We start from the raw sequence: 21,465 nt of genomic DNA on the forward strand, positions 1-21,465 counted from the left end.
TAGTTCCATTTGATCTAACCCCTTAGATCAAATAATCTCTACCCAAAACAAAGTTTTAGCAAAGTCACATTGAGGCTTGTAGCGCTTGACTTGATGAGCTACTTCAATTCCACCAAGGTCAAGTGAAACTTCGTGCATCAGACTGTTTTACTTTAAAGCGCGAAAATTCCCATTTTCTATGCATGAATGCAATGCACACATCTGTTTCCTCTATTTTTGTAACCCCAATACCTGGGATATTACAGTCTCTACCCCTTAAACTAAACTTCGTCCTCGAAGTTTGATCTCTCTCACGTTTCGGAGTGTGGATCTGACTTGTAGAGACTACATCTTTTCTCAAACTCCTTGGTGATCTCACTGGATATAATTTAGTATATCCCTTGTCCAGATTCTTCCTGGAATCCATTAGGGTTTGTCTCTGAGCATTAGTTTCTTAAATCATCTGGAATCTAATAATACCTGTCTCTGAGCCATGGCTTCTAACTTTAATTATTTGATTTCTTTCAATTCTATAAGCTTGATTCCTTTCTCATTGAAGATTCAATGATTGAGACTTCTTCTTGTCTTGATAGTCTTAACTGAGGACTAATTTGATAACATACTCCTAATAGGTCTTTGTTTTCCCTTACTACCAAAACTACAATAATGGTACTAAGTAAGGTACTTAACATGGAATTGGTCGTGATGGTTTATTTTTCTAATAATGGATTAGACTCATTTAGTCTATCCAATCATGGATTATAGTTAATACCTAAAACTATTTTGGTTTCTTTAGGTTCCATGAAAGGAATCTTTCAAATGGACTTTAGTTTTGGTATAGTCAATCTCCTTTGGTCATTGGCCTTCTTGAGCTTTATTGGCCTATGGTATTTTCTTCGTCCAACTTCTTTATACTTGACTTACTTGAGCTTTCGTATATTTTGAGTAATTATTACTCACTTTCTCAAGTTATAGTCCCCTTCTTGCTTCCTCGAGGTGTAAACCTCGGCTTCTGGTCTGACATCCTTCTGAAAGTAGTGTCCAATAATCTTATGAAAATAAGATTGAATTTCCTCTCGCTCGTACCTTCTTTATCTTTCTTACTCAGAATATTGAGTTATTGTACATCCAACTCAGTCTTTACTCTACCCCTTAGAGTTTTCTTATGGTCTTCAATTCCTTTTCTTCCAACTATTGGACTTATGATTAGAATATTGATCTAGGTCTTGTTTATAATTTATATTCCTCTAAGGTTTTGCGAAGAAACTTTGTGGTGTATCCACTCAATTGTGGACATCCACTATGAATCCTTTGACTAAATGTTTATAGATCTAGCTATTTGGCTGACAAGATTTTTATTTGTTCACAAACTTTTGTTACAACTAATTAAATCGTGGACTATTTGTAATACCAACTGATACCAACTGTGGTTATTATACCAACTGTGGCTATTTGATATCTAAAAAAATGGATTCTATTATAGGTTCTGATCAACTGGACGAGACATCTTTTACTTTATCTCGCAGTATTGATATTATACCAATTGTGGTCTTCTGATATCGACTATGGTCTTCTTATGTCTGCTATGATTTCATATATCACCTTCCTTCATTCAGGGTTTATTTTGCAATAGAACCACTAGCTGACACTATGATTATAGTATCCTAAGTGATTTCCCATGCATTCCCTCTTCTATGTTGACTATGGATCTGCTTCAGCTTCACCATAATCATTATATTTCTCGCCTTCATGCTTCTTTCGTACAAAAGTACTCCTCTGTTGAGGTAAGCATGAGTTTCTGATTGTACTTTCTTCAGAGTATTGTGGTTACTTCCCACAACTTTACTCCTTTCTTGTGATGAACCTTCCTCATGTCTTCAAGATCTTCAGAATTCGTCACTTCCTCACACGAATACCATTACCCTCTAGATCTATAGCATCAAGTAAGGACTTGATATTGCAACATGCATTTGCATACGAAGGTCAAACTTCATGTATGGATCTAGTCAAACAATGAAATTCCAAAAAAAAATCCAAGAAGATTCAGCTTTGTGCTTATAATACACACCATCATAAGCCTGAATATAATAGTTGAGTAAGACATCTCTAAACATCAGGCTCTGATGTGTAGTATATAACACCACATAAGATAGGTTATATTGTGATACTTAGCACATATAGTTGGCATTCTACTATTTGTCTTGACATTTACCTGAATTGCACATTTGCAATGAGATAAACTGGAAACAAAGTGGTCTAGGATAGTTGAAATTAACCTAATTTTCTTTGGAAGTACTAACTTAACTTCCATTTTGGTTGAGGACTATTTCGCATGGTATATCTGGGTTCTAACATTGCTACTCTTAACTCATAACAATGGGAATATTGCTCCGATACTTCAAAGTGTTTCTACCATAAACATATGGTCTTGTTGTGCTTGGCACACTTCCCATTGTTTTTAAGCACAATTCTTACACTATTGTTTTGCACTTGGCTTCTTATTGTACTCCTCTTAATTAATTATGAGGTTCTAGTCCATCACATAATGATTCTCAGGTGAATCATATATGATTTCTATCTCTACCATGTAAGTAGGCATATTTTATTCCTATCTCTCTTCCTTACCTCCCATGATTGACTCATCATGGTCTATACTACTCATATCACTTGTTTGTATCACTTACTATCAGTTGTTTCACAAGTTTAGATAAATTTTGCTTACCCTATTACTTGTCTGGGTCTACATCTTCTATTAGGATATCTTAATTATCTTCATCACTTGATATTACTTCTAGTGCAGGTCTGAGTAATTCTTATTTAACTATAACATGTGTTGGTACACATCTTCCAATAGGATAGCTTCCTTATGGTTGTATCCTCTCTTTGGACTACCATGAATTGTATACCAACTGGGGTCTACTCATCTATTATTTTAAGGACTTAATGATGTTCTACATGTTTGGAATTAGCTAACTAACTTTACTTAGGAAAGATAGATAAAAAAATTGACTCAAGTGTGTCAGGATTATTCTCAAGTGAATATCCATCTCAAGTCATATGTAGTATTTGGTTTGACTAAGACAACTTCCTATAGACACTACCAATCCTATAGGTCTCCTTTAAAGGGTTTTAATCCTAGGGTCAAAGCATTTGCTCTGATACCAACTGTGGTGACCCGGCATACCACTGCATGGTGTAGTATGCAAGTCTGATATAACACCAATGAAACACCGTTCCACTAGTATTATATCGCTCAGAGTGGTACAACAGAAACATATGCGGGTCCAAGGTATGTCTATAGAATTACAACACCGACTCTGTTACAAAAGATCAGCACAGCCTCCTACTTTACAATGAGGTAAATCTGCAAATAAACTCCAGAAGAACGACTCGTAGTCTAATTCCATCACGAACTCTATTTGTAGAGTATTTGACTAGCTATAGAGGCTAAGAATAGATTCTAGCTAAGTAGGAGCTAGGTTGAGGAAGCTAATTCCTTTCTACTGCTAATCTAGGTTTTCTCCTTGTTGGATGACGTATCTGACTCCGCTGATTGTGTCCTGTCTGGTGAAGTAGTTGTTGGCTCCTCGGCCTTCGAGTTGCACTGTAGATCCTCCTTCGATGCCTCCATATCTAAGCAGGGGATTTAAGAGTGGGATGAGTACGAGCGTACTCAACAAGTTCATTATAGGAAAGAGGTGTTTAATGCACTAGCTACAGCATTAGACCAGAAAGTCTAATACCAATGCAGGTTTTCATAACCATTTCTTCAAAAGGTTGCTTTTATTCAGAAGAACTATGTCCGTCAGCCTTCACCGGTTTACTAGAACTTCATGGAGCTCCTTTCCGGCAGCGTTCGCAGTTCCATATCCCGGAACAGGGAGTGACAGGTCACGGTTCTTTACACTCTGCAGAGGTGTGTTGCTTTACCCATAAGAGATCTTAACCTTGGTGCCAACCGGGAATGACCCGTCCACACTTCCTATGGTGTGAGGCCCGGTATAAGGTCTAGCCAATCATGTTCCTCCGCTACCTCGAACACCCACCCGTTGTTGCATGCGCCGACCCTGGGTCCACGTCGGTCCCATTATTCCCGTAATTTTAGGGTGGACCCCGACCACGACAACAGTGCTGGGCTCTACCATACACTCCTACGCCGGTGGCTGCAACCCATCATAGACCGCATTACCGTGGGGAATTAGAATGGGATCCCCACCCTCCGGTTGTTCCGCAAGACACAACTGCTACGGCAAGCAATGCTTTACCGTGGGGAATTAGAATGGGATCCCCACCCTCCGGTTGTTCCGCCAGACACAACTGCTACGGTAAGCGCATCCGTTGATGAACGAGAGGTGGAAACACTTTTGACTACTCCGTCCCACTCCGGATCTTATGGTTAACACGGTTATTACGGCACAAGAATCACTGGCGACATTTGTTGTTTAGTCCTAGATGGATATAAACCCGTGCAATGGAACCTCCACCATATCAACACAATCCATGGTTCCATTGCCCACCACATAGTCATATTCATAATTATGAAAGTAGTGGTTTTGATTTTTGTGCAATAGTGATAACCATAATACTTTGCAAGTAATTTGATAAAAATACTCAAATGACATGAGCAAGTGATGAACTTGCCTTTCTTGACTGCAAGATTATGCAGGCAAGGTCTTCGATACGCAATAACTCCAAATTCTGAAATAGCATCATCGTCCGGTAAGGACGATGTTTAAAAGATTGGCAAGGATGCAATAATGCATAAGAATGAGATGCAATCGCTTCTAAGCGTGACCTAACCCCGATGATTTAGGATTAGTGAGTTGTAATGATTAGTTCAGGTGTGTTGCACTTTTAGAGTGATTCACAGACAAGGTTCTTATTCAGGTTTGTGTGGTTTGAGAATCATAAGCAAGTGGTAAACTGTATAGTAACAATCATACATATCAAGGAATAGTAGTTGTATAATAAGTAAAGAGCAGTTGTCAATTTTAAGTCATATAGTGCATGGTTGATGATTAATTGTTATATACTTCAAAAGAATAACTTTTGAAGAACATGTTCTTTAATAAGGAACAAGTATGATAATTAGGTTTGTGAGGTTCTATGGTTTTCTATGGTTCTAATTGGTTTCTGGAGTAAGTAGTAGATGGATCACAACATAGTTGGATTCATCAATAACTAGAACTTGTAGGGTTGAGTTAAGCCTAAGCATTCTAAGCAATTATTCATACAAGTTGTTGTCAAGGTTGGTTTATCTTGCTAGTGATAGCTGGCTAGGGTTTATAGGTCCTTATAAGCAGTGGTTGGTGATGATTCCTTATTTTCTTCAAAAGAATAACTTTTGAAGAACATACTTCTTAAATATTAAGAAGTATTGCAATTAAGGTTGAGGTTGTCTTGTATTAGTCATCGGATTCACTAAGTAAGGGATGGTGAGTTCCTAAATAGGATGTTAATAATTATCTCACACTAATAGGGTTTAGTGTGTTTGGGATATGATCTTAATATTAGCATGGTTGCTATTGGAGTTCATCACAATGGTGTGATGCTAGTTAAGGTTAATTAAGGATGAGATCCTTGTGATAGGAGTTAGGTTTGATTAAGATGAACACATGGGATGCTATTTAGTAATGATAGGGTTCCCATATGTTATGTGGATTTGAACAAGCATTTAGTTGCTAATTATGAATCTATGGTTACTAATGAAGTAACATGATCACATGTTACTTAGGGTTCATGATTGGGAATAATTTAGGGTTCATATGAAGTAGTGGAGCTAAAGTTCCTAATTGAATTAGGGTTTTAGGGTTTCACATGAAATGATGAATTCCTGTTTTCCTACCATATGGAACCAGGGTTTTCTAATTACTCTATAATTCTATGATTAATAACTTCAATTTAAAGTTGAAGTTATTAATAATCTGGGCATAAAAATAATATTGAATTTGGCATTTTATTATTTTTAAACAAATAATATTTAAAGTAATTATTAATTAGGGTTTAAATCCTCCTAATAAGGATTTAATAAGTTGATAGAAAAGGAAATTAATTTTAATGATTTCCTTAATTACTTACTGGTTTTTAATTATTTTATGAAGTTTTACTAATTATGGAATTTTAATTGAATCTAGAATTAAAATTAAAGGCTTAAATAACAAGTATAAAATAATTAAATTTTTATTAAAAATAAAAATTTCATATTATATTTTTATTGGATAGAGTTTACTTTTTTATGAATTTTGATATCTTATTTGTATTTTTCTGAGCTTTTATGAATTTTCTACATTATTTCAAAGTTTCAGCAATTACTGGATTTTGAAATAAAACAAAAGAAATACTAAACGTACCGGACTGAGCTTCCCTTAGCCACGTACAAGTGGGCCAGCTGGTCCACGCTGGCTGCCACGTAGACGTGGACCAAGTCCAAATCGAGGAGTGGCTCGGGAGCTCACTGCCGGCGGAATTTGCCGACGATCGCCGGCGGTACAGGGTTCCTGCGGGGGTGTGTGTGTGCTTGTTGGAAAGGGGACAACGAGGTGAACCGAATGGTGGTAGCGCCGCCCCTCTATGGTCGTCGGAGCTTGGCCGGCGGCGAAACCGAGCGGCAGAGCTCGCGGTATTAATGGTGCGGTGAAGCTAGAGGACGCAATTGAGCAGGATAGGCATGCTACGAGATTCAGGGGCTCACCAGGAGCACGCAGGGCTTGATGGCGTCGTCAATGGCGGTCGGCATCGCCGGAATTGCTCACTCCCGGCGTCGGGGAAGACGAGCCTGTCGGCGACGTTCTGGCATGCCCCAGCTCGATTCCTTGCGCAGGTTGGGCAAGTCGAGGACGGCGAACGCGATGGCATCCACGGCGAGGCCTAGGGAGGTCTCCATCGCCGGCGAGGTTGAACGGCCGATGACTAGGGTTTCGGTATTGAGAAGAAAATCGAGCAGAGAGGGAAAGGATTCGGGCCAGTGTTCGTCGTGGTGCTTTTTATACGGCTCAAGGGCGAGCCTCGTCACGTCGTCGAGGCAGGAGAGACCGCCAGCGACGAGGGAAAGATGGGCACGCCGTCGTGCTGTCGTCCTGCGAGACGAAGGGATGAGGATGAGCTCGTTCTTTTATTTTGTTGCCGAAGGGGTACGTGGGCTAGCGTTGGGCTGCGGGTGCTGGACTGGACCTAGCTTCTGGTGGGCTGTGTTGGTGGGCTTGGCCGAACAGGTAAGGTCCAGGTAAGCTTCTTTCTTTTATTTTGTTTTCTGTTTTCTTTCTTATTTTTCTGTTTTGAATTCTGCTTTTAAAATTCAAAATTGAATCCTATTTATACCTTGCAGGATTTTAAATGTGTGAATCCCTTTGGAGTTTACAAACATACTATTGTAAATATAAGAGCTGTAAAATATTTCTTATGTGTAGTGACACCCTTGTTTAATAAATGTTACTAGAGATGGAAAATGGGCAATTATATAGTCCTAATTGCCAATACCAATTTAGGTAATCCAAACTATTTCTCAAGAGGTTCTTCTAAGTACCTATTGATAGTTAAGTTTTTATATTATCTTTTGTTACATTGTATTAAACAATTTACAAGGCATAGCTTAATATCAAGTTTCTTATTTGAGCATATGATCTCATAACATTATTTCATGTGCTCATGGTGGTTTTTGCGTTGGAGAATTGTTTAAGGTTATTTTAAAGTATTATTGTCATCTTTTAAACCCTTAGTTTAATATGGTTAAGGTGGATCTCATTTCTCTCATGAGACTTCTATTTATATGAAAACACTAGTTAGTTGCACCCACATAGGCATGGCTTGTGAGATATGTTAATTTGCTATCTTGTTTCATTTCAGAGTTGGTTAAATAGTTCCCTTGCTCATATCTGAGCTTAAGCATGGTTTTAAGTTTATACTAGCAATCCCCATGTGATGCACAGACTAGGGTTGAGATATAATGCTAGGTTGTAGAATTGAGATGATACTATCTTGTATTTGCTAGGGTTTAATCTCCCTAACCAAAATAAGGTGGTTACTTACTTTAATTATTATTGTTCTCATTTAGTTGTTAAGGATCTGAGAAGTGATTCTATCTTATTCCTATAGGCTTGTTTTATATCCTTAATCTATTATTAAAGTAACTAAAGTGATTGTGGTTCTTTTTATAGTTAACTTTGGTCGTATGGGTGGATGGTTTCTCACCATACCAAGTATAGAGTTTGACTCTAAGGTTTTCTTATGTTCTTTAGTGGAGGAATAGGTAGAATATAAATGTGGTAGGATTCTACTTATGATCACCAAGTGATTTATAAGTTAGGGTTGAGATATGGCCTAGGGTTTCTTACTAGTGATCTCCCTATAATTTCATGTGGAAATGGGATCTACTTATACTAGTAGAGTTAAACTTATCCTCACATATCTCCAAGGCATGATCATATATTATATATGATCATCTTGTTCTTAATATCTTAACTTCAAATTCTTAGGGTTTATGATCATTACACAATTTATAATGATCAAGGTTGGACTTCCTAAGATATCTCTCCTTGAATGGGTTTCTCACTCTCAAGATCAAGTGTTGTCTTCATCAATTCACTATATCTACTTTCTTTTATAGTTTCTTGAATGGGCATAGTTATGGTTGTCTCAATTATCTTGAGTATAACACCATAGGTTGAGCTTTCTTATTTAAGAATGGTTATACTAAGGTTTATGGTGTACTCCTAATATCTCCTTAGGTATCTAGGCTAAGGTTTCATTTGTCTAGCTTAATTGGGTTAGTCTCTTCCTCACCTTATCAATTCAGGGGTATGGTATTATTCCATGTGATATTAGGTTATCCCACCACTCCAAGATAAAATGGTTAATATCTTAATACTTCAGTTCCAATTTTGTCCTTTATTCTTAAATAGGTAAATCTAATATTGGTATGAGTGGTCTCTCTCTCATTTGGGAAGGACTTTAATACTAACCTGAGTTTTGGTTCCATAGAGATTGGTGTGATCATCAATATCTATGTTTAACATAAATGGTTTCTCTCTCTAAGAAATATCTTGAATAAGATCCTAAGGTTCCTCTTAAAGATGATGATTTGAATACTTGGATGTATATCCAAGGTTTAACTCAAGGTTTGTTAATGCTTCTCTAATAATTATAATAGAACTCTCACCTCTCTAGGTTTGATGCTTAACTATTTGGAATAGAGAAGAATATATATTTCTTGGGTTGATCTCCTTGTCATGTTTCCAAGTTTGGAGTAGAATGAATACCATGAGGTTCATGGTAGGATCATGGATTAGTTTAAGACATGGAAAAGATAAGTGAAGAATAGTTTCTTCATTCATTGTTACTTGATTTACAAGTAGTTGTATATTCATATGCTATGGCAAGACTTAACTTATTATAATCTTTTATAAGATCAAGCAATTGATCATTGGGGTAAAGTGTTGTTGTGTTGATTATTAGTTCCATTTGATCTAACCCCTTAGATCAAATAATCTCTACCCAAAACAAAGTTTTAGCAAAGTCACATTGAGGCTTGTAGCGCTTGACTTGATGAGCTACTTCAATTCCACCAAGGTCAAGTGAAACTGTATCGTGGACTGTTTTACTTTAAAGCGCGAAAATTCCCCAGATTTTCTATGCATGAATGCAATGCACACATCTGTTTCCTCTATTTTTGTAACCCCAATACCTGGGATATTACACAGGTTCAGAGGATTCTACAACATTTTTATGTTTCTTCTTCTTTTTCTTCCTAGAATGAGCACTAGGTTCAATGTGTTGAGAATCTTGTTCAATTCTTTTGGGATGCCCTTCAGGATATAGAGGATCCTGGGTAGAGACACCACCTCTAGTTGTTACTTCATAAGCATGTTTCTCTTTAGAATTATTTCCCAACAAGTCATTTTGCACTTTAGTGAGTTGATCAATTTGAGTTTGAATCATATGAAAATGTTTAACAAGCATCTTAACATCATTGGAGGTTCTCTCCACAATATCATGCAATTCACTAATAGCTCGAGAATTTTCCATTAAATGATTCTCTACTCTCATATTAAAATTTTCTTGCTTAACAATATAATTATCAAACTCATCTAAGCATTGTGCAGGAGGTTTCGAATACGGAATATCTTCCCTAGTAAAGCGTTGAAGGGAGTTTACCTCAATCATGGATGAAGGGGGAATTATCTCACATATATCTTCTATAGGAGGTAGATTCTTCACATCTTCAGATTTAATACCTTTCTCCTTGAGAGACTTCTTGGCTTCCCTCATATCTTCATCATTCAATTCAATTAAACCCCTCTTCTTCAATATTGGCGTTGGAGTTGGTTCAGGCGTAGTCCAATCATCATGATTCTGGCTTATTTTAGCCAATAATTCTTCAAATATTCGTCTGGAGTTCTTTTCCTGAAAACACAACCAGCACAACTATCCAGGTATGCCCTAGACTCAATGGTTAGTCCACTATAAAATATATCAAGTAAATCATGCTTTTCCAGATCATGATCAGGCCGAGCTCTAATAAGAGAGCAAAATCTCGCCCAAGCCTCAGGCAATTTCTCTTCATCTCCCTGGTCAAAATTATAAATTCTCTGCAAAGCAATATGTTGAGCACTAGCAGGAAAGTATTTGTGGAAGAAAACATCAAGCAATTCTTTTGGACTTTTAATAGAATTAGGTGGCAAATTATTATACCAAGTTTTAGCGTCATCCTTTAATGAGAATGGAAAGATTTTAGCAACAAAGTAAGTACGCATCTTGACATCATCAGAAAACAAGCTACTAAGAGTAGATAACTCAGTCATGTGTTCAACAACACTTTCTTTTTCAGTACCACAAAAGGGTGTTTTCTCAACAATAGCTATATGAGATAGATCAAGAGAAAAATCATAATCTTTATCCCTAATGTTTATAGGAGATGTGGCAAATTTAGGATCAGGAGACAGTTTATATCTAATAAAGATGTTCTCGCAAGCAACTTTTTAATTTTTCTTGCATCAGTAGTAGCATTGCATTTTTCAATAAAATCATCATTAAGCTCCATATAATCTTCATCAGGATCATCACTAAAATAATCAAGTTCAGGTGAATTAACAGGTGTAGTAGCATTAGGAGTTTCAGTATTTTCGATTTGTCTAGACCTAGCAATTGTAGCATCTAGAAAAGATCCCAATGAACCACTATCATCAAGCACAGCAGAAACATTATCAATATTATGAGAGTTTTCAGATTCAGCAGAAGTACCCGCATGTGAAGCATGTGGCGGTGAAACAAGTTTATCAATCACAGATGGTGAATCAAGAGCAGCAGAGGTATTCAGAATTGTACCTTTTCTTGTAGTGGATGGTAATATGGCGATCTTAGTATCGCGAGGTTTACCCATGATGGAGAATTTGTAGCGAACAATATTAATCCAAGTGAACTTCCAAATAAAGCTATGCTCCCCGGCAACGGCGCCAGAAAATAGTCTTGATGACCCACAAGTATAGGGGATCGCAACAGTCTTCGAGGGAAGTAAAACCCAATTTATTGATTCGACACAAGGGGAGACAAAGAACACTTGGAAGCCTTAACAAATGGAGTTGTCAATTCAGCTGCACTGGAAACAGACTTGCTCGCAAGAGTTTATCAAGAGTAACAGCTTTATAGCAGTAGCAGAGTGAAATAACAAAGAAAGAGAGTAACAGAGACAGCAGTAGTGATTTTAGTAAATAGCAGGATTAAAATACTGTAGGCACGGGGACGGATGAACGGGCGTTGCATGGATGAGAGAAACTCATGTAACAATCATAGCAGGGCATTTACAGATAATAATAAAACGGTGTCCAAGTACAAAGCAATCAATAGGCATGTGTTCCATATATAGTCGTGCGTGCTCGCAATGAGAAACTTGCACAACATCTTTTGTCCTACCAGCCGGTGGCAGCCGGGCCTCAAGGGAAACTACTGGATATTAAGGTACTCCTTTTAATAGAGTACCAGAGCAAAGCATTAACACTCCATGAACACATGTGATCCTCACATCGCTACCATTCCCTCCGGTTGTCCCGATTTCTGTCACTTCGGGGCCATCGGTTCCGGACAGCGACATGTGTATACAACTTATAGGTAAGACCATAAACAATGAATATCATGATGAAACAATAACATGTTCAGATCTGAGATCATGGCACTCGGGCCCTAGTGACAAGCATTAAGCATAACAAGTTGCAACAATATCATCAAAGTACCAATTACGGACACTAGGCACTATGCCCTAACAATCTTATGCTATTACATGACCAATCTCATCCAATCCCTACCATCCCCTTCGGCCTACAGTGGGGGAATTACTCACACATGGATGGGGGAAACATGGCTGGTTGATGTAGAGGCGTTGGCGGTGATGGCGGCGATGATCTCCTCCAATTCCCCGTCCCGGCGGAGTGCCAGAACGGAGACTTCTGGCTCCCGCGATGGAGTTTCGCGATGTGGCGGCGTTCTGGAGGGTTTCTGGCGACTTCGACTTCTCCCTGTGCATTTTTAGGTCGAGGCCGATAAGTAGTCCGAAGGAGGGCGTCGGAGGCCGGCCGAGGGGGCCACACCACAGGGCCGCGCGGGCCCCCCTGGGCCGCGCCGCCCTATGGTGTGGGGCCCTCGGGCCTCCACCTTAATTGTCCTTCTGGCTCCGTCATTATTCTGGGAAAATAGGGCCTTCTGCATAAATTCCGAGGATTTTCCCGAAAGTTGGATTTCTGCACAAAAACGAGACACCAGAGCAGTTCTGCTGAAAACAGCGTTAGTCCGTGTTAGTTGCATCCAAAATACACAAATTAGAGGCAAAACAATAGCAAAAGTGTTCGGGAAAGTAGATACGTTTTGGACGTATCAGCGTCCCCAGAAAGCGAGTCACACAGCGCTACAGCAGCTTTAGCAGCTTTTATCGTTTTATCCGGGCTACTGTACTTTGGTTTCTCTACGATGCTCACAGATGCAGATGTGCTTTTGCCGGCAGCAATTTCTTTGCGCAGATCCTGATCTAGATTGCGAGCCTTAAGCCGGTTTTCCGGTAGCCTAGCAGCATGAGCGCTAACAGAAGCAAAGCCATGGGCAGCGTTATACTCACGTAGGGTTAGGTTCAGCTTGCGCTGCGCCCTGGCGATGTCCTTGCCGCTCTCGAGCATCTTCTGGCGCTGCGCCTCCAGCTCCGCCTGAGCCGCTGCCGGGTCGATGTTCTGCGCGATGGGGGTGGCGAGGACGTTCATCGCCGCTTGGAGCGGAGTTTCCGGTGGCGCGGATGATGCTCCCGCTGCGCCTGCACCTCGTTCCAGCGGTGGCTTGGCCGCACGGGTCGAAACCGCACGCCCAACGCCCTCTTCCGCAGCTTCTTTGCCGGCGTCGACCGCGCCTGCCATCATCACCTCCACGCTGCCTGGAGCGCGGCCAGCATGTAGCCACCTTGGCGGATCCGGCGCCACCAGCACCGGCGAGAGGCACTGGCGCACAGGAAGTTCCTGTGCCGAAGTAGATGCGGTGGCTGCCGAACTCGATGATGCGGCCGTTCTTGGGGAAGATGCCGCCGTTGGCGAAGCAGCCCGCGTTGTCGTTGATGAAGTCCATGGCGTAGATGCGCTGCACCAACGCGGAGACCGTACGCTGGCCGGCGACGTCGAGGATGCCCGCCCGAATGTGAACTCCAGCAAGCGCCACTTCACGCCCCACGGTGGGCGCCAACTGTCGTCATGGCGAACGAGCACATGCCATGGGATGGCTTAAATTGGGGCCGAATGGGCGCTAGAGGATTCGGGGGAGGGTTTGCGACTAGATGGGATGAACTTCCGGATGCTTTCCTCAAGAACTCAGCCAAAGGCCAGTATGCAAGAAGAGAGACAAGAGGAAGAACTCTTTACTAGATCGCTAGCTTCATTGATCTCAACATGGTTACATGTTCTTGGATACAAGGTCTATCGTCTAATCTCTTCTGTCAACCCGCGCCCGTAAGAGGCTGTGCCCCCTCTCCTTATATAGGGGAGAGGGTGGCTTACAGAGCAAGAAACCCTAATGGCATCTTTGACTGGACAAACTACTTTACAAAGCTACTTTAATCATGGATGACGCCGGGGTCTTCTTTAATCAGGGACGCTGACGTCCTCCGGCTTCTTTCAGCGTCACCCCTCTCTTTGGCGCCAGGGCTTCGATTAAAGCTGCTTTGCTTAGCTCATCCTTGTCTTCTAGCTCTGAAGAGAATATTTGACCAGTCCTGCCGACAGGCCCGTCTTTCCGGTATCTTTGTTATCCGGTTCCGGTATACCCCTCTTGGGGATACCGGCTTAGCTTCACTTAGCCAAATTCTTATCTTTGTGCTCCGGTAAGAATATTAAACCGGTATCTTGATGGCTCAAACCATCCGGTTTGGCATGCCTTTGGCATACCGGGGGTCATCCCCCCAACAGGCCACAGGGGGCCCACACATGGTGGCGGCGCGACCCAGGGGGGGTGCGCCGCCCTAGTGTCTGGTGGCCCCAGACCCCTTCTGACGCCGCCTCTTCACCTATAAGAAGTCCCTGACCTAAAACATCGATACGGAAAAGCCACGGTACGAGAAACCTTCCAGAGCCGCCGCCATCGCGAAGCCAAGATCTGGGGGACAGAAGTCTCTGTTCCGGCACGCCGCCGGGACGGGGAAGTGCCCCCGGAAGGCATCTCCATCGACACCACCGCCATCTTCATCACCGCTACTGTCTCCCATGAGGAGGGAGTAGTTCTCCATCGAGGCTAAGGGATGTACCGGTAGCTATGTGGTTAATCTCTCTCCCTATGTACTTCAATACAATAATCTCATGAGTTGCCTTACATGATTGAGATTCATATGATGATGCTTGTAATCTAGATGTCATTATGCTAGTCAAGTGGATTTTACTTATGTGATCTCCGGAGACTCCTTGTCCCACGTGTGTAAAGGTGACTGTGTGTGCACCGTGTGGGTCTCTTAGGCTATATTTCATAGAATACTTATTCACTGTTATGAATGGCATAGTGAAGTGCTTATTTATATCTCTTTATGATTGCAATGTGTTTTGTATCACAATTTATCTGTGTGCTACTCTAGTGATGTTATTAAAGTAGCCTATTCCTCCTGCACGGTGTAATGGTGACAGTGTGTGCATCGTGTAGTACTTGGCGTAGGTTATGATTGTGATCTCTTGTAGATTATGAAGTTAACTATTGCTATGATAGTATTGATGTGATTTATTCCTCCTTTCGTAGCGTGAAGGTGACAGTGTGCATGCTATGTTAGTACTTGGTTTAGTTGTGTTGATCTGTCGTGCACTCTAAGGTTATTTAAATATGAACATCGAATATTGTGGAGCTTGTTAACTCCGGCATTGAGGGTTCGTGTAATCCTACACAGTTAGTGGTGTTCATCATCCAACAAGAGAGTGTAGAGTCTAGCATCTATCTAGTTATTTTGTTATGTGATCAATGTTGAGAGTGTCCACTAGTGAAAGTATGATCCCTAGGCCTTGTTCCTAAATACTGCTATCGCTGCTTGTTTACTGTTCTACTGCATCTGTACTGTCCGCAATATTACCACCATCAACCACACGCCAGTCCTGGGCAACAAAGCACTTTTCTGGCGCCGTTACTACTGCTCATACTTATTCATAGCACCTGTATTTCACTATCTCTTCGCCGAACTAGTGCACCTATTAGGTGTGTTGGGGACACAAGAGACTTCTTGCTTTGTGGTTGCAGGGTTGCATGAGAGGGATATCTTTGACCTCTTCCTCCCTGAGTTCGATAAACCTTGGGTGATCCACTTAAGGGAAACTTGCTGCTGTTCTACAAACCTCTGCTCTTGGAGGCCCAACACTGTCTACAAGAATAGAAGCACCCATAGACATCAAGCACTTTTCTGGCGCCGTTGCCGGGGAGGAAAGGTAAAAGGTACTCACACTCCGGATCTCGGCTACTAAGCTATTTTCCGGCGTCGTTGTAAGTACTCAAAGCTATTTCCTTTAGATCCTGCAATTGCATCTTTTTGTTTCTTGTTTACACTAGTTAGGCATAATGGAAAACAACAAAAATATAAGAGATCTTTATGAACTTTATCTTGAATTAGGACATGATGTGTTTGAAGAGAGAATTTAAAAACCCATGGAACTTTATATGCATGCTAATGGGAATATTATTAATATGAATGCTTTGAACACTATTGTTGCTAATGCTATGGAAAATTCTAAGCTTGGGGAAGCTGGTTTTGATGAGCATGATCTTTTTAGTCTCCCAAGCATTGAGGAGGAAATTTACTTTGATGATACTTTACCTCCTATTTATGATGATTATAATGATAGTAGCCTTTTGGTACCACCTGTTATGGAGGATAAATTTGATTATGATTACAATATGCCTCCTATATTTGATGATGAGAATAATAATGATAGCTACTTTGTTGAATTTGCTCCCACTACAACTAATAAAATTGATTATGCTTATGTGGAGAGTAATAATTTTATGCATGAGACTCATGATAAGAATGCTTTATGTGATAGTTATATTGTTGAGTTTGCTCATGATACTACTGAAAGTTATTATGAGAGAGGAAAATATGGTTGTAGAAATTTTCATGTTACTAAAACACCTCTCTATGTGCTGAAATTTTTGAAACTGCACTTGTTTTATCTTTCTATGCTTGTTGCATTATGCTTCATGAACTTGTTTATTTACAAGATTCCTTTTCATAGGAAGCATGTTAGGCTTAAATTTGTTTTGAATTTGCCTCTTGATGCTCTCTTTTGCTTCAAATACTATTTCTTGCGAGTGCATCATTAAAACTGCTGAGCCCATCTTAATGGCTATAAAGAAAGAACTTCTTGGGAGATAACCCATGTGTTTATTTTGCTACAGAAATTTTGTTTTAATTTTGTGTCTTGGAAGTTGTTACTACTGTAGCAACCTCTCCTTATCTTTATTTTATTGCATTGTTGTGCCAAGTAAAGTCTTTGATAGTAAGGTTGATACTAGATTTGGATTACTCCACAGAAACAGATTTCTTGCTGTCACGAATCTGGGCCTAATTCTCTGTAGGTAACTCAGAAAATTATGCCAATTTACGTGAGTGATCCTCAGATATGTACGCAACTTTCATTAAATTTGAGAATTTTCATTTGAGCAAGTCTGTTGCCTCAATATAATTCGTCTTTACGGACTATTCTGTTTTGACAGATTCTGCCTTTTATTTCGCATTGCCTCTTTTGCTATGTGGGATGGATTTCTTTGTTCCATTAACTTCCAGTAGCTTTGAGCAATGTCCAGAAGTGTTAAGAATGATTGTTTCACCTCTGAACATGTGAGTTTTTGATTATGCACTAACCCTCTAATGAGTTGTTTCGAGTTTGGTGTGAAGGAAGTTTTCAAGGGTCAAGAGAGGAGGATGATATACTACGATCAAGAAGAGTGAAAAGTCTAAGCTTGGGGATGCCCCGGTGGTTCATCCCTGCATATTTCAAGAAGACTCAAGCATCTAAGCTTGGGGATGCCCAAGGCATCCCCTTCTTCATCGACAAATTATCAGGTTCCTCCCTTGAAACTATATTTTTATTCGGTCACATCTTATGTATTTTACTTGGAGCGTCTGTTTGTTTTCATTTTTGTTTTTGTTTGAATAAATGCTTGTGTGGGAGAGAGACACGCTCCGCTGGTTCATATGACCACATGTGTTCTTAGCTTTTAATTTTCATGGCGAAGGTTGAAACTGCTTCGTTAATTGTTGTATGGTTGGAAACAGAAAATGCTACATGTGGTAATTGGTATGATGTCTTGAATAACTTGATACTTGGCAATTGTTGTGCTCATGTTTAAGCTCTTGCATCATATACTTTGCACCTATTAATGAAGAAATACATAGAGCTTGCTAAAATTTGGTTTGCATAATTGGTCTCTCTAAGGTCTAGATAATTTCTAGTAAAGAGTTTGAACAACAAGGAAGACGGTGTAGAGTCTTATAATGTTTACAATATGTCTTTTATGTGAGTCTTGCTGCACCGCTTCATCCTTGTGTTTGTTTCAAATAACCTTGCTAGCCTAAGCCTTGTATCGAGAGGGAATACTTCTCATGCATCCAAAATCCTTGAGCCAAACACTATGCCATTTGTGTCCACCATACCTACCTACTACATGGTATTTCTCCGCCATTTCAAAGTAAATTGCTTGAGTGCTACCTTTAAATTTCTATCCTCTACCTTTGCAATATATAGCTGATACGCGTACAGCACGCGTCCGTTGGGAACCCCAAGAGGAAGGTGTGATGCTTACAGCGGCAAGTTTTCCCTCAGTATGAAATCAAGGTTTATCGAACCAGTAGGAGCCAAGAAGCACGTTCAAGGTTGATGGCGGCGAGATGTAGTGCGGCGCAACACCAGGGATTCTGGCGCCAACGTGGAACCTGCACAACACAACCAAAGTACTTTGCCCCAACGAAACAGTGAGGTTGTCAATCTCACCGGCTTGCTGTAACAAAGGATTAGATGTATAGTGTGGATGATGATTGTTTGCAGAAAACAGTCGAACGAGTATTGCAGTAGATTGTATTCGATGTAAAGAATAGGACCGGGGTCCACAGTTCACTAGAGGTGTCTCTCCCATAAGATAAATAGCATGTTGGGTGAACAAATTACAGTTGGGCAATTGACAAATAGAGAGGGCATGACCATGCACATACATGATATGATGAGTATTGTGAGATTTAATTGGGCATTACAACAAAGTACATAGACCGCTATCCAGCATGCATCTATGCCTAAAAAGTCCACCTTCAGGTTATCATCCGAAACCCTTCCAGTATTAAGTTGCTAACAACAGACAATTGCATTAAGTATGGTGCGTAATGTAATCAATAACTACATCCTCGGACATAGCATCAATGTTTTATCCCTAGTGGCAACATCACATCCATAATCTTAGAGGTTTCTCTCACTCCCCCAGATTCACGGAGACATGAACCCACTATCGAGCATAAATACTCCCTCTTGGAGTTACTAGCATCAACTTGGCCAGAGCCTCTACTAATATCGGAGAGCATGCAAGATCATAAACAACACATAGATATAAATTGATAATCAACATAACATAGTATTCTCTATTCATCGGATCCCAACAAACACAACATATAGCATTACAGATAGATGATCTTGATCATGTTTGGCAGCTCACAAGATCCGACAATGAATCACATAAGGAGAAGACAACCATCTAGCTACTGCTATGGACCCATAGTCCAGGGGTAGACTACTCACTCATCACTCCGGAGGCGACCATGGCGGTGTAGAGTCCTCCGGGAGATGAATCCCCTCTCCGGCAGGGTGCCGGAGGCGATCTCCTGAATCCCCCGAGATGGGATTGGCGGCGGCGGCGTCTCTGGAAGGTTTTCCGTATCGTGGCTCTCGGTACTGGGGGTTTCGCGACGAAGGCTATTTGTAGGCGGAAGGGCAGGTCAAGGGGCGTCACGAGGGGCCCACACGATAGGGTGGCGTGGCCAGGGCTTGGGCCGCGCCGCCCTATCATCTGGCCACCTCGTGGCCCCACTTCGTTAGCTCTCCGGTCATCTGGAAGCTTCGTGTGAAAATAGGCCCCTGGGCGTTGATTTCGTCCAATTCCGAGAATATTTCCTTACTAGGATTTCTGAAACAAAAAACAGCAGAAAACAGCAACTGGCTCTTCGGCATCTCGTTAATAGGTTAGTTCCAGAAAATGCATAAATATGACATAAAGTATGCATAAAACATGTATATATCATCAATAATGTGGCATGGAACATAAGAAATTATCGATACGTCGGAGACGTATCAGCATCCCCAAACTTAGTTTCTGCTCGTCCCAAGCAGGTAAACGATAACAAAGATAATTTCTGGAGTGACATGCCATCATAACCTTGATCATACTATTGTAAGCATATGTAATGAATGCAGTGATCCAAACAATGTAAATGACATGAGTAAACAAATGAATCATATAGCAAAGACTTTTTATGAATAGTACTTCAAGACAAACATCAATAAGTCTTGCATAAGAGTTAACTCATAAAGCAATAATTCAAAGTAGAGGTATTGAAGCAACACAAAGGAAGATTAAGTTTCAGCGGTTGCTTTCAACTTATAACATGTATATCTCATGGATATTGTCAATGTAAAGTAATATAACAAGTGCAATATGCAAATATGTAGGAATCAATGCACAGTTCACACAAGTGTTTCCTTCATGAGGTGGAGAGAGATAGGTGAACTGACTCAACAATAAAAGTAAAAGAATGATCCTTCAAAGAGGAAAGCATCGATTGCTATATTTGTGCTAGAGCTTTGATTTTGAAAACAAGAAACAATTTTGTCAACGGTAGTAATAAAGCATATGTGTTATGTAAATTATATCTTACAAGTTGCAAGCCTCATGCATAGTATACTAATAGTGCCCGCACCTTGTCCTAATTAGCTCGGATTACCTGGATTATCGCAATGCACATGTTTTAACCAAGTGTCACAAAGGGGTACCTCTATGCCGCCTGTACAAAGGTCTAAGGAGAAAGCTCGCATCGGATTTCTCGCTATTGATTATTCTCAACTTAGACATCCATACCGGGACAACATAGACAACAGATAATGGACTCCTCTTTTATGCATAAGCATGTAGCAACAATTAATTTTCTCATATGAGATTGAGGATATTTGTCCAAAACTGAAACTTCCACCATGGATCATGGCTTTAGTTAGCGGCCCAATGTTCTTCTCTAACAATATGCAATGCTCTAACCATTTTGGTGGTAAATCTCCCTTACTTCAGACAAGACGAACATGCATAGCAACTCACATGATATTCAACAAAGAGTAGTTGATGGCGTCCCCAGGAACATGGTTATCGCACAACAAGCAACTTAATAAGAGATAAAGTGCATAAGTGCATATTCAATACCACAATAGTTTTTAGGCTATTTGTCCCATGAGCTATATATTGCAAAGGTAGAGGATAGAAATTTAAAGGTAGCACTCAAGCAATTTACTTTGGAATGACGGAGAAATACCATGTAGTAGGTAGGTATGGTGGATACAAATGGCATAGTGGTTGGCTCAAGGATTTGGATGCATGAGAAGTATTCACTCTCGATACAAGGTTTAGGCTAGCAAGGCTTATTTGAAACAAACACAAGGATGAAGCGGTGCAGCAAAACTCACATAAAAGACATATTGTAAACATTATAAGACTCTACACCGTCTTCCTTGTTGTTCAAACTCAATACTAGAAATTATCTAGACTTTTAGAGAGACCAAATATGCAAACCAAATTTTAGCATGCTCTATGTATTTCTTCATTAATGGGTGCAAAGTATATGATGCAAGATCTTAAACATGAGCACAACAATTGCCAAGTATCACATTATCCAAGACATTATAGCAATTACTACATGTATCATTTTCTAATTCCAACCATATAACAATTTAACGAAGAAGAAACTTCGCCATGAATATT

Source organism: Lolium perenne, chromosome 5 (genome assembly GCF_019359855.2).
Source record: "Lolium perenne isolate Kyuss_39 chromosome 5, Kyuss_2.0, whole genome shotgun sequence".
Taxonomy (NCBI): Eukaryota; Viridiplantae; Streptophyta; class Magnoliopsida; order Poales; family Poaceae; genus Lolium; species Lolium perenne.